The 10,103-nt window shown below is 41.2% G+C and overlaps 1 protein-coding gene across 2 annotated transcripts in view; it reads left to right on the top strand.

Moving 5' to 3' along the window:
* The first annotated feature begins 4,380 nt into the window (after positions 1-4,380).
* Positions 4,381-10,103, top strand: part of NCOA7 (nuclear receptor coactivator 7) — a 220,889-nt gene continuing 215,166 nt past the window's right edge. The window contains exon 1 of one of the 2 annotated variants that reach the window (XM_069077464.1): positions 4,381-5,168. The gene's annotated coding sequence lies outside the window, so the exon portion shown is untranslated. The remainder of the gene's footprint in view (positions 5,169-10,103) is intronic. The other variant, XM_069077467.1, reaches the window with a different exon arrangement.

Genomic DNA, 10,103 nt, shown 5'->3' with positions numbered 1-10,103 from the left:
AGTCATGTTCTGCAGAGAACTAGTAATGACCTGGTCTATAATGTTGGCACAGATGAGAATGTCTTCCATGTGTTGTTCATCAGACTTGATGACAGATCTGATAGTGATCACCACGTGCAAGCTGAAGATGTTTCTGCTGCATGATTCTGGCTAAGCAGATTTGTGTGAAGAAGGAAAGTTTGTGCTGCAAAGAGGATGGAATGTCCACTTTGAACTAAAATTTCCATTGAAGAAGAGTTATAGAATTATAGAATTTGAGATATGGCAGGGACTGTAGAGGTGATCTAATACAATCCCCCTGACCACAAGAGAACTGGTCCCAGTTCCAGTTGTGGCATAATTTGTTTTGTGGTCTTGGGCAAGTTACAGTATTTCATTTTTCTGGGTCTCAGAAACATTCTATGATTCACCATAGAGAAATTTTCTCTAAGACATCCCTAATTAAATGGTCAATGAGCCTGTGCTTGAATACTTGTAATGTTCTCTAGTCAACCTAGAACTCTAAAAGTTCTCCTTCAGAAATTTTTTTAAATTAGTTCCTGTAATTTCCACCATTGGTCCTAGTTTTTTCCTTTGGAACAACAAGGACTAAGTAAAGGAAGACACATAGTCAAGTGTTGGTTCTGGAATCAGAGCACTTACATGTGAATCCTGACTCTCAGTGTGTGACCTTAAGCAAATTACATACTCTCCCTGAGTCTCAATTTCCTCATCTGTAAAATGAGTGGGTTGACCTAGATTGCTTCTGAGCTCTTGATTCTAAAATCAAATGGACCTTTTTCCTCTGTACAATACTGGGGGGTTTCCTTAGTTCACTCCTCCCCCAGGCAATGTTCCTTTTTCATACATTTCTCACTAGGGATATCCTGGTCCTATTTCCTTCAAAGATGGAAAAGACTCAGATATTTTAAAACATGTATCCTTATGCACATTAAATCTTCATTTGGAACTATAGACTAAATTCTGTTACTGGTGCCCAAATTGTTTTATATACATATCCTGTCTTCCAAACTAAATCTTGAACTCAGAGAACAAGAATCACTAGGCTTTGCCACTTTTTAAAAATAGATAAATGAAGAAACTTCAAAGAGGTGCTTAAATTATTTTCTTTTACTAGAATTTCATTACATTGACTATTGCTCTAAATAACTCACTAGCTGAATGTGGAACTCTTTGTTACAGAGTTTTTTTGTTTTTTTGGTTTGTTTTTTACCGTAACAGAATTTGTTCTAATATTTAACCTATTTAACGTGGGTGATACACTGGGAAGACCAATGTATTTGGAGTGGATCTAGGCTAAAATCTTAGTATGTGTGATTTGGGCAAGTCACTTAGTTTCTCTGGGCCTCAGTTTCTTTCTCTATAAAATTAGGGAGTTGAAGTAGGTGATAACTATGGTCCCTTCCAGTTCTAAATCTAAGATCAGATTAGCCTATAATTCCCTCTAAAAACTAGAATTCTATGACAAATCCCTTGTAAATTTTGTGAACAAAAACCTTCCTCTATATTTTTTACCCTTGGAGGGGCTAGTAATTAGGAAAAGAATGTTTATGTCTACATTTTGGAAACTGAGCATTTTCCCAAGATATTATTTTTAAAGTGTCTTTAATTTATACATTGCCTGTTTCAAAGCATATATGGTCTATTCATTTACAGAAATGATGCGAGGATATGCCTTCTCATTATATAAGAAAACATTTTCCAAAATGGTGGTACAAAGGCACCGGTTATTGGAGTAGATTGATATCTACACAAAACAATTAGGGAACCATTCATGGGATTTGGCCTATAATGCCCAAAACAGTTTTCACGTACATTTGTTTAAAATCTGAGTCTATTTGTGAAAGAACACCACAAATCAGAAGCATTTTTTTATTTCTCTCTACAAGAGAAAGTAACATTGTCTGGAGTTACTGGAAGTAGTGAATAAGGGTTAACCACTAGAGATGGTTAGGGAACAGTGAGAGAAAAGATCCATCTGACTTAGAACGATAGATATAGAGCTGACAGAGGCCTTATTTTACCAATGAGGAAATTGAGATACAGGGACAATAATAAGTGATATGCCTAAGGTCACATAGGTAGTAAGTATCAGAGGCAGGATTTGAACTTAAGTGCAGCTAGGTAGCTTGGTGGATAGAACCCTGAGCCTGGAATCAGGAAGACGTGTTCAGATCTGGCCTCACACACTTACTATGTGACCCTGGGCAAGTCATTTAACCCTGTTTGCCTTAGTTCTTCATGTATAAAATGACCTAGAGAAGGAAATGGCAAACCACTCCAGTATCTTTGCCAAGAAAAAACCCATGGACAGTATGGTCCATGGGATCATGAAGCATCAGACTCAACTGAACAACAAAAGCTCCAGAGCCACCCACTATACCACATGGCCTCCCTACACAGATGATGCAAGGATAAATACATAAATGAGATAAGTTTCATTTAGCCTTGCATCATTTCTGCAAAGTATGGAAAATAAAGGAAGTCCCAGGATCACACAAAAGTCAGCCTGGCAAAAGTCAAGCCAAGACAAAACTTCCAAGCAAACTCTTCTGGAGGCCTTAGGCTATATTCTTCACTATTTTTAAGTTTCCTTAAAAACAATTTTTCCAAAGTTTTAGCTGAGGATCTTATATTGTTTTGATTACAACATAGGTCATAATCTTTTCTTTGACCCAATTTCAAAATCATAACATGTATATCTTATACTAATATGTAGCAACTCAGTTTCTTTCATCCTCAAATGACTTCCCTTTGGTACAGTTAAACCCGAAATGCTCACTTTAGTGATCTTACCCTTTTAAAAATATCTACAAATGTGAAATAATTAAAGGTACATGAAACCAAATGGAAGTTTTTTTTTTTTAAATCATTTACAGCAAAGCTCAAAACAAGGGAATAACATTTATGATGTTTTAACAGACATTTATTGTCTTGAGGCATATCTCATATTTAGAGATGGGGTAACGGGTGAATTCATCTAATACATAAATGTTCTTAGTTTGGGCATGTAGTTAGTTGGTAGTTGCTGGGACATATCCAATATTTAAAATATTATTAGAGAAGCATATTATAAGAGAAACAGTGTAACACCAGAGGACAGAGAGCTGGTATCAGCTGGGTTTAAGTTCAGCCTCTAATTTACACTGGTTGTCTAATTATGGGCATACCATTTAACCTCTCATTACCTCAAGGAGACTATCTAAGACTCTAGGTTAGGGAACAATTGGTCAGTTATATTGATAGATTAAGATTCAACAGAAAGAGGACCCAACACTGATGAAATCATGTCTCTGGACACTGTTTCCAGATGACTGGCTCTGATAGATTATAAACAGGAGATTTTCAACTGTATTTTTTTTTTCCACCTTTGGTTGAGCTTTGACATGGAATTAGCCTTTAAAGAGAACCCTGAGATTTTCCTTAGGTAAGAGAACATACTCCAATGGTTACAATGGAAAGAATGAATTTTGAGCCAGGTTGTGTATATCAATCCCAGCTCTGATGCTTACTGCCTGTATGACCATAGGTATGTCACTTATTAATCTCTCTGGGCCTAGGAGTCCTCATTTATTAAATGATGGGATGTTCAAGATAATTTCTGAGGTTGCATCAGTGAAAGTAATATTACCTAGAGATACCTCAGATGGGGGAGGATTTTAACTAGGGAAGCAGTGAGGGGACAACCATTTGAATATGTATACAGCTGATGGAAGGGGGAGGTCATTTTTGCCTATAAGGAAACTGAGGTCTAGGAAAAGTTGGCAATTCCAGCTCTAAATTTACAGTATGCTTTGATGACAATTACTAGTCTTGCAGAAGTTGCCAAAAGAACAGGAAAGGAATACGATGCTTGGTGTGGATGCCTCATCCAAACCAAGGCTTACAGTCAATTTCTGTTGAGACACAAAACCTCTAGCCAACCTCCACTATCTGAGTTTCCTAGGTTTCAGTCTGCTGTACACACTGCTGAGAGAAGGCAGCTTTAGAATTGTGTTTGTGTCTCTGTGTGTGTGTGTCCAGGCTTCGGGTTGGGGTTCGAGTAGATTATGACAATGTGACAAATTCGCTCGTAGATGCAACATTGTAAAGAGCTAAAAAACGGTGGGTAAAGAGCTCCCCGGTGGAGCTTGGATCTGACCTTGACTGAGAGAACTGAGAAAGGCCCTCGGCAGGTTTAGAAATTTAGGGACATTAAAAACCCTCCGCCCCACGCAAAGCAGGCTACTCAGAGGCAGTGGAGACCTCTGAGTGCAGCCCCCCGTCGTCCCCCTACACCCGGCTGCCACCAGAGCTCCCCCCTCTGTGGGCCCAGCCCAGGCTGGGCCTGCGCTCTCTAGCAGAGCTGCAGGGGCCCAGCCCGGCCCGGCCCTCCGCGGGCTCGCGCGCCGGCGCCCACCGCGTCACAATGGGGCCGGGGCCTTCGAAGGCAGTCGGTGCGCGCCGCTGATCGAGTGCGGGGTGGGGTTGCCGCGGTCTCCGGCGCTCCGTGCGGTCGAGCCGAGCCGCGGCCCCGCCACTGCTGGTGGTGTTTGGGGACTCTGGCTGGGGGTGGTGGCGATGTTAGTCGCGGCGGTGGGAAGGTGTTGACAACGACCTGAGCTCGCGGGGGCGGGGGCAGGAATGCTGCCGTAGCTGCGGTCACCCTAGCTGCTGACCGACTCCACTGAGGGCCATCTGGGAAGCGGTCTGGAGCGTGCCCGGGGCGTAGCGGGCAGAGCCAGCGGGGCTGCGAGAGGGGCAGCTTTGGCGACGATGATTCTCCGGCAGGAGGCTGGGAGACCGCCGCGGCGGCCCGGAGCCTAGGCGGTGCGTGCAGCCGTTGCAGTCCAGTTCTGGGAGATTCCTAGATCCCTCTCCGGACAGCAGCGGCGGCCACAACAGCGGCTTGGAACGTGGGGGGCCCCGGGTGCGCGCGACTCATCCAGCTCCGCTGCCTCCTCCCTCTTCCCTTCCTCGGAGCTCTTTCTTCCTCCCCCCCCCCCCCCCCCTCACCCCGACCCCTCCTTCCCCAGGAGAGAGTGAGAGAGAGGATGGGCTTCCCCGCTCCGGGCAGCAGCGGCTGCGGCGGCGGCAGCGGCAGCTCCTCTTCCCGTGGCCAAGGCCAGATATGCGTCTTCCCGGACACCTCCTCCCGGGCTGTCGGGACAGGCTTCTCAGCCCTGTAGGTGAGTAAGGAACCGGGGAGCCGTACTCGTAGTGGCTGCTGATGTAGCATATGCCGCTGCTGCTGCAGCTGATGCTGAGGATGGAGAGGGATGGGGATGGGGGTGGGGTTCCAAGCAAAGAGGTGGATAATCCCCAGCCTCCGGGTTTTTCTCCAGAATGTGCCCGGAGGAGTCCTAATGGCGGGATGAGAGCTCAGTCTCACTGTACAGCCGGCTCCAGAGCCATGTGAAGTTCAAGAATGTTGCAGAGAGAGGAGCGAGGGCATTGCCCTTCCACTCCCCCCGGGGAAGAACTAGGCTAGGGGGCGGGAGCAAGACAGGTGGTTTAGCTGGTGGGTGGTGGGTGGGCAGACAGGTGGGTTCTACGAGTTCAGCGAATTTGTTCTGGAAATATTCCTGCCCTCTTTCTCCAGCCCCAGGCGGTAGCCAGAATGGAGGAGCTTATTTTAGGGATGCACAAGGGGAGAGTGTGGGCGTTTGTGCATTTCATGGCTTCAGGTCCTTCCTTTTTCTTTATCTGACAGGTCGAACTCAGATTAGTCCTTTTGCTTCTTTATGTGAACATTTCAGGCCTACTTAGAAAAGGGCTGGCTTGCGGGGGTAATATATTTAAGCCTGTTTGTGGGTAAAAGAGATTGGGAAATTTCTATGGCCCCTACCCCAGGGCCTCTGTTTATTGAAAAAGGCATATATATTAAGATTTGCCCTAGGTACAGGATGTGGGGTGGGAATGTACTGCAGTGTTTCACTGAAGAGCCAGCAGTAGGCAATCATGTGTCTAGCTCAACTTCCAACCTCATCTTATTGCTTGTCTTCTAGAGAAATTGCATTGCTCTCTTTCAAGTTCAAAACACAGAATAGTTGATACAATGTTTTCCTCTTACTCCTGTCTGATTTGAGATTGACTTTAGGTGATTTGGTTCTTTGGAAAACGTCAGATAGAGACCAAAAAGGAATTAAAATACAGAGTGATTGTCAGTACTGTCTCACTTAATTTTTCCCTTGTTTGTAGATGACTCTCCAACTTGAATGATTTTCCAAAACTAGTTGGCATTTTCCCCCTTCTTGTTCCAGCCTCTGGTGTTTATATTCATAGTTTTTTGTGTTAATTATAGTATAATCTGCCCCCAAATCCCTAAATCTAAATTAATCTTCTCTAAGCTTGTAATTTTTCCACTGTAGGTGATTTTTAAATACTTATTTCAACTAGAATATCCTTAACTACTTAAAGGAATAAAATTTAAGTTTTAAATTTAAAAGTTCAAGTTTCTTCAGAGGAAAAAAATCTCATATGGTTGAGTGCCAAGTTTACTCTGCTTTGTATTTGACTTGCAAATTGATCTTTTCCATATCTGTTATGTTATAGGTGGTCAAAATCAAAACAAAACTGGGGAGTGCCTGTTCTCTTGGGAAATTCTAGTTGAATCTAAACGTGTAATACCAATCAGATTCTAGATAGGTTTGCTCACAATATAGCAGGTGTTTCCAGGCTAAGCAAATGATTTCCCTTCCGTGGCACCTCAGTTCCCTCATGTGTAAAACGAGAGGGTTGGACCAAGTGATCTCTAAGGTCCCTCCCAGATGGAACATTTTGTGTTTCCATGAAATCACCTACAGAATCAATACAGCAATAGACTTTGCCTGTTAGAATTTGTTTCCCACACTCCATACAATCCAGGATTGCTCTTTATCCCCTACATCCATGGTTGTATGTGACAGCTTCGGCTTCTTTCCAGCTTCCTTACTTAATGGCTAGTGTCTCTTTAGATTGCTCAGTGGGGTGTTGTTGATTTCAGTTCCTCTCTACCATTATCATTACATACCTTTCTAACATGTTCATATCACTATTTGCATTTTTCCTCTTTTCAACTGATTTTTATACCTAGTTCTTATTTACCCTCTGTTGGAGGAGGGGAGAGTCCGTGTAGTGTTTTGCAAACTCATTATATGTCAACAGTATGTGATATGGCAGTCAAAAAAGTTAATGCAGACTTAGACTACATTTCGAGAAAGCATAATATTTAGGATTAGTGTCTATATAGTTCCCAGTATTCTGCTCCAGTCAGATGACATGTGGAATTGTTGTTAATTCTGTGTGCTACATTTTAGAAAGTACATTTTCAGGCTAGAATTGGGTCCCAAAGAGGGCAACTTGGATGGTAAAAGGATGTGAAGTTACTATAAAGATCAATTGGGAAAAAGGAGGAAATTTAATATAAAGATGACTTCGCAAGAACAGTAGATGAAGGGTTGTCATGTGATTTAGCCCCAGAGCATAGAATTAGGAACAGTGGGTGGAAGTTGCAAAGAGGCAGATAAAGGATTGAGCCCAAGAGAAAAATAACAAAACAAAAACAAAACTTCGAGCTATCCCAAAATGGAATGAGCTGCCTCAGTTGGGCTATCTTCATTAAAGTTCTCCAGGCAAAACCTGGATGACCGACCATATGCTGGGAATCTTATAGAGGGGATTCTTGTGTTGGGCATGTGTTAAGTGAGATGGCCTCGGAGTTTGCTCCAAACTCTGAGATTCTGTGACCTACTAGATTGTAAAAATAAATGATAATACTTATTTAAATCCCAATTTTTCTAGGCACATAACAGATGCTTAAGTAAATACATTTTGAACTGAATTAAATTGAGTAGATTATAAACATTCCTTCAGAATTTTCTCTTATGGCAACACATTTTATTTCATTTTCATTGTAGTTTTAAGACCTTTTTAGGCTAAGATACTTATATTAATATCCAATATACTCTTTTAAAAAAATAAGTCCTTTAGTCAATGGTCATAGATTTAGATTCTGAAGGAACCTTACAACTAGCCCAAACTCCTCATTCATAGGTGAAAAAACTGTGGCCCAGAGGGATAACCGAATCAGGAATTGAACTGAGGGTCTCTGCTTATAAATCTAGCACTCTTTTCACTGTACATTCTGCAATATCATTTATTCGAAACCCTTGTACCTAATTGTGAAAATGTCTTAAAATAGCATCAAATATGCTTACTGACACTTTCCAGGCAATCAAAATGTTTTTAAAAATATAGTTTTAAAATATTTGGTGGTGCATTTAAATGTATATATTCAGTCACATGAGCAACTAGAGGTTAATACTTTCCTAAGATTGCTAAACAGTATCTAAAGCTACCAGTAGTAGTGGTTTAGATAAGAAAGAAATGTATCACCAGAAATGGAGGGCCTGGCAGCTAAGTAGAGCAATGGATAGAGTGCTGGACCTTCAGTCAGAAAAACCTGAACTTAAATATAGACTCAGACCTACTATGTGAAATAGCAGCTACCTCCCTTGTTGTGAGGATCAAATGAGAAACTATTTGTAAAGCATACCTGGAACACAGAAAGCACTTATGGCATGTACCATTTATAGTCATGTAATATCAAAAGATATAGAGAAAGACCCCAATATGTTGGATGAACTCCACATAGAAAACTTACAGGAGGGCATGGATGGGTATCATAGAGGATGATAAGGTATAGATAAGTTATAAGCTGCACATTTGGAGGGAATATTCACACCTCTGGTTTCACAGATCCCTCAAAATGTCTGAAGCAAAATGAATCAGTATGTTCTTGGTACTTTATAATTAGAACAACTTTACAAATTCTGAAAATTGAAATTAAGTCCATTACATAATTACATTTGGTAAAGATGGCATATACCCCTCGTTAATCTTATGAATAATGTTCTATTTTTTTTCTTTTTTTGCCTTTTGGAGGGCAGTTGGGGTTAAGTAACTTGCCCAAGGTTATATAGCTAGTTTTTTTGTGTGGGTGTTAAGTGTCTGAGGTCAAAACCGAACTCAGGTCCTCCTGACTTCCAGGGCTGGTGCTCTATTCCCTGCGCCACCTAGCTGCCCCGAATGTTCTATTTTTTTAATGGAGAGAGGTAATACCCATTACAAAATACCTTCCAACTAATACACTTTGACCTTCATGAGTTTTCTTTAAAATAATGAATGACTATAATTAGATTATGATAAATCCAGATTTCAGATAGAAATGCAAATACTTCTCAATATAGCTAATATAAAATTTTTTCTTTTTTTGATCTACATAGTAGAAAGAGTACTAGACTTGGAGCCTGGAGGCTTGGGTTCAAGTTCAGTCTCAGTCACAAGCTGTTTGACCATACATAGGCAAGCTTAACTCTCAGATTCCTTCATCTATAAAAAGAACATGATAATATTTGTACTTTGTACCGCAAAGGGTTATCATAAGGAAAAAAACACTATATAAATGAGTTGTTATTATTGTCATTTGTTCCGGGGTCCACTTTGGACAATCTCTATACTGGCCAAAAGAGGTATGATGGTAAGCTACATTGTTGTACTACAATTCTACAAATAGCTTATACTGTTTGACCAAAGTTAGTATAAAACATTTTTAAAACCACATTTCAAGGAAATACATTTTTTTTTTTGGCCAAGTATAAACTCAGTCTTTGTTAATACAGTCAAGCATACATACAAAAAAGATCTTTTTGGTTAGGCCAGTTCAACCTGTCCATTTTACAGTTGAGGAAATTGAGGCCCAGAGGGGTCAAGTGACTTGCCCACAGTCAAATAGGAAGGCTGGCAAGGTTAGGAGTTTAACTCAAGTCTTCTGATTTTAAATCTCATGATCTTTCCCTAAGGTTAAAAAGGAATGAAAGGAATAATAACTCTTCATGCTTATTTAGCCCTTGGTACTTGACTGCTTCTCCAACTCTGATCTGATTCAGGTAGAATGATCCTCTAGTCCTAATCTTCCCTAAATTTCAAACCTCTATTTCATCTCTAATCTTTAACATAATCTCTCCATTCATTTCCTTTCTTCCTCCCTCTCTTTTTTCTTTCTTTCTTCCTCCCTCCCTTCCTCCCTTCCTCCCTTCCTTCCTTCCTTCCTTCCTTCCTTCCTTCCTTCCTTCCTCCCTCCT

This window comes from Petaurus breviceps, unplaced genomic scaffold (assembly GCF_028583685.1).
Source record: "Petaurus breviceps papuanus isolate PSGF00001 unplaced genomic scaffold, PetGlider_PUasm1.0 90977, whole genome shotgun sequence".
Lineage (NCBI taxonomy): Eukaryota > Metazoa > Chordata > Mammalia > Diprotodontia > Petauridae > Petaurus > Petaurus breviceps.
This window is presented reverse-complemented; position numbering and strand designations above follow the sequence as displayed.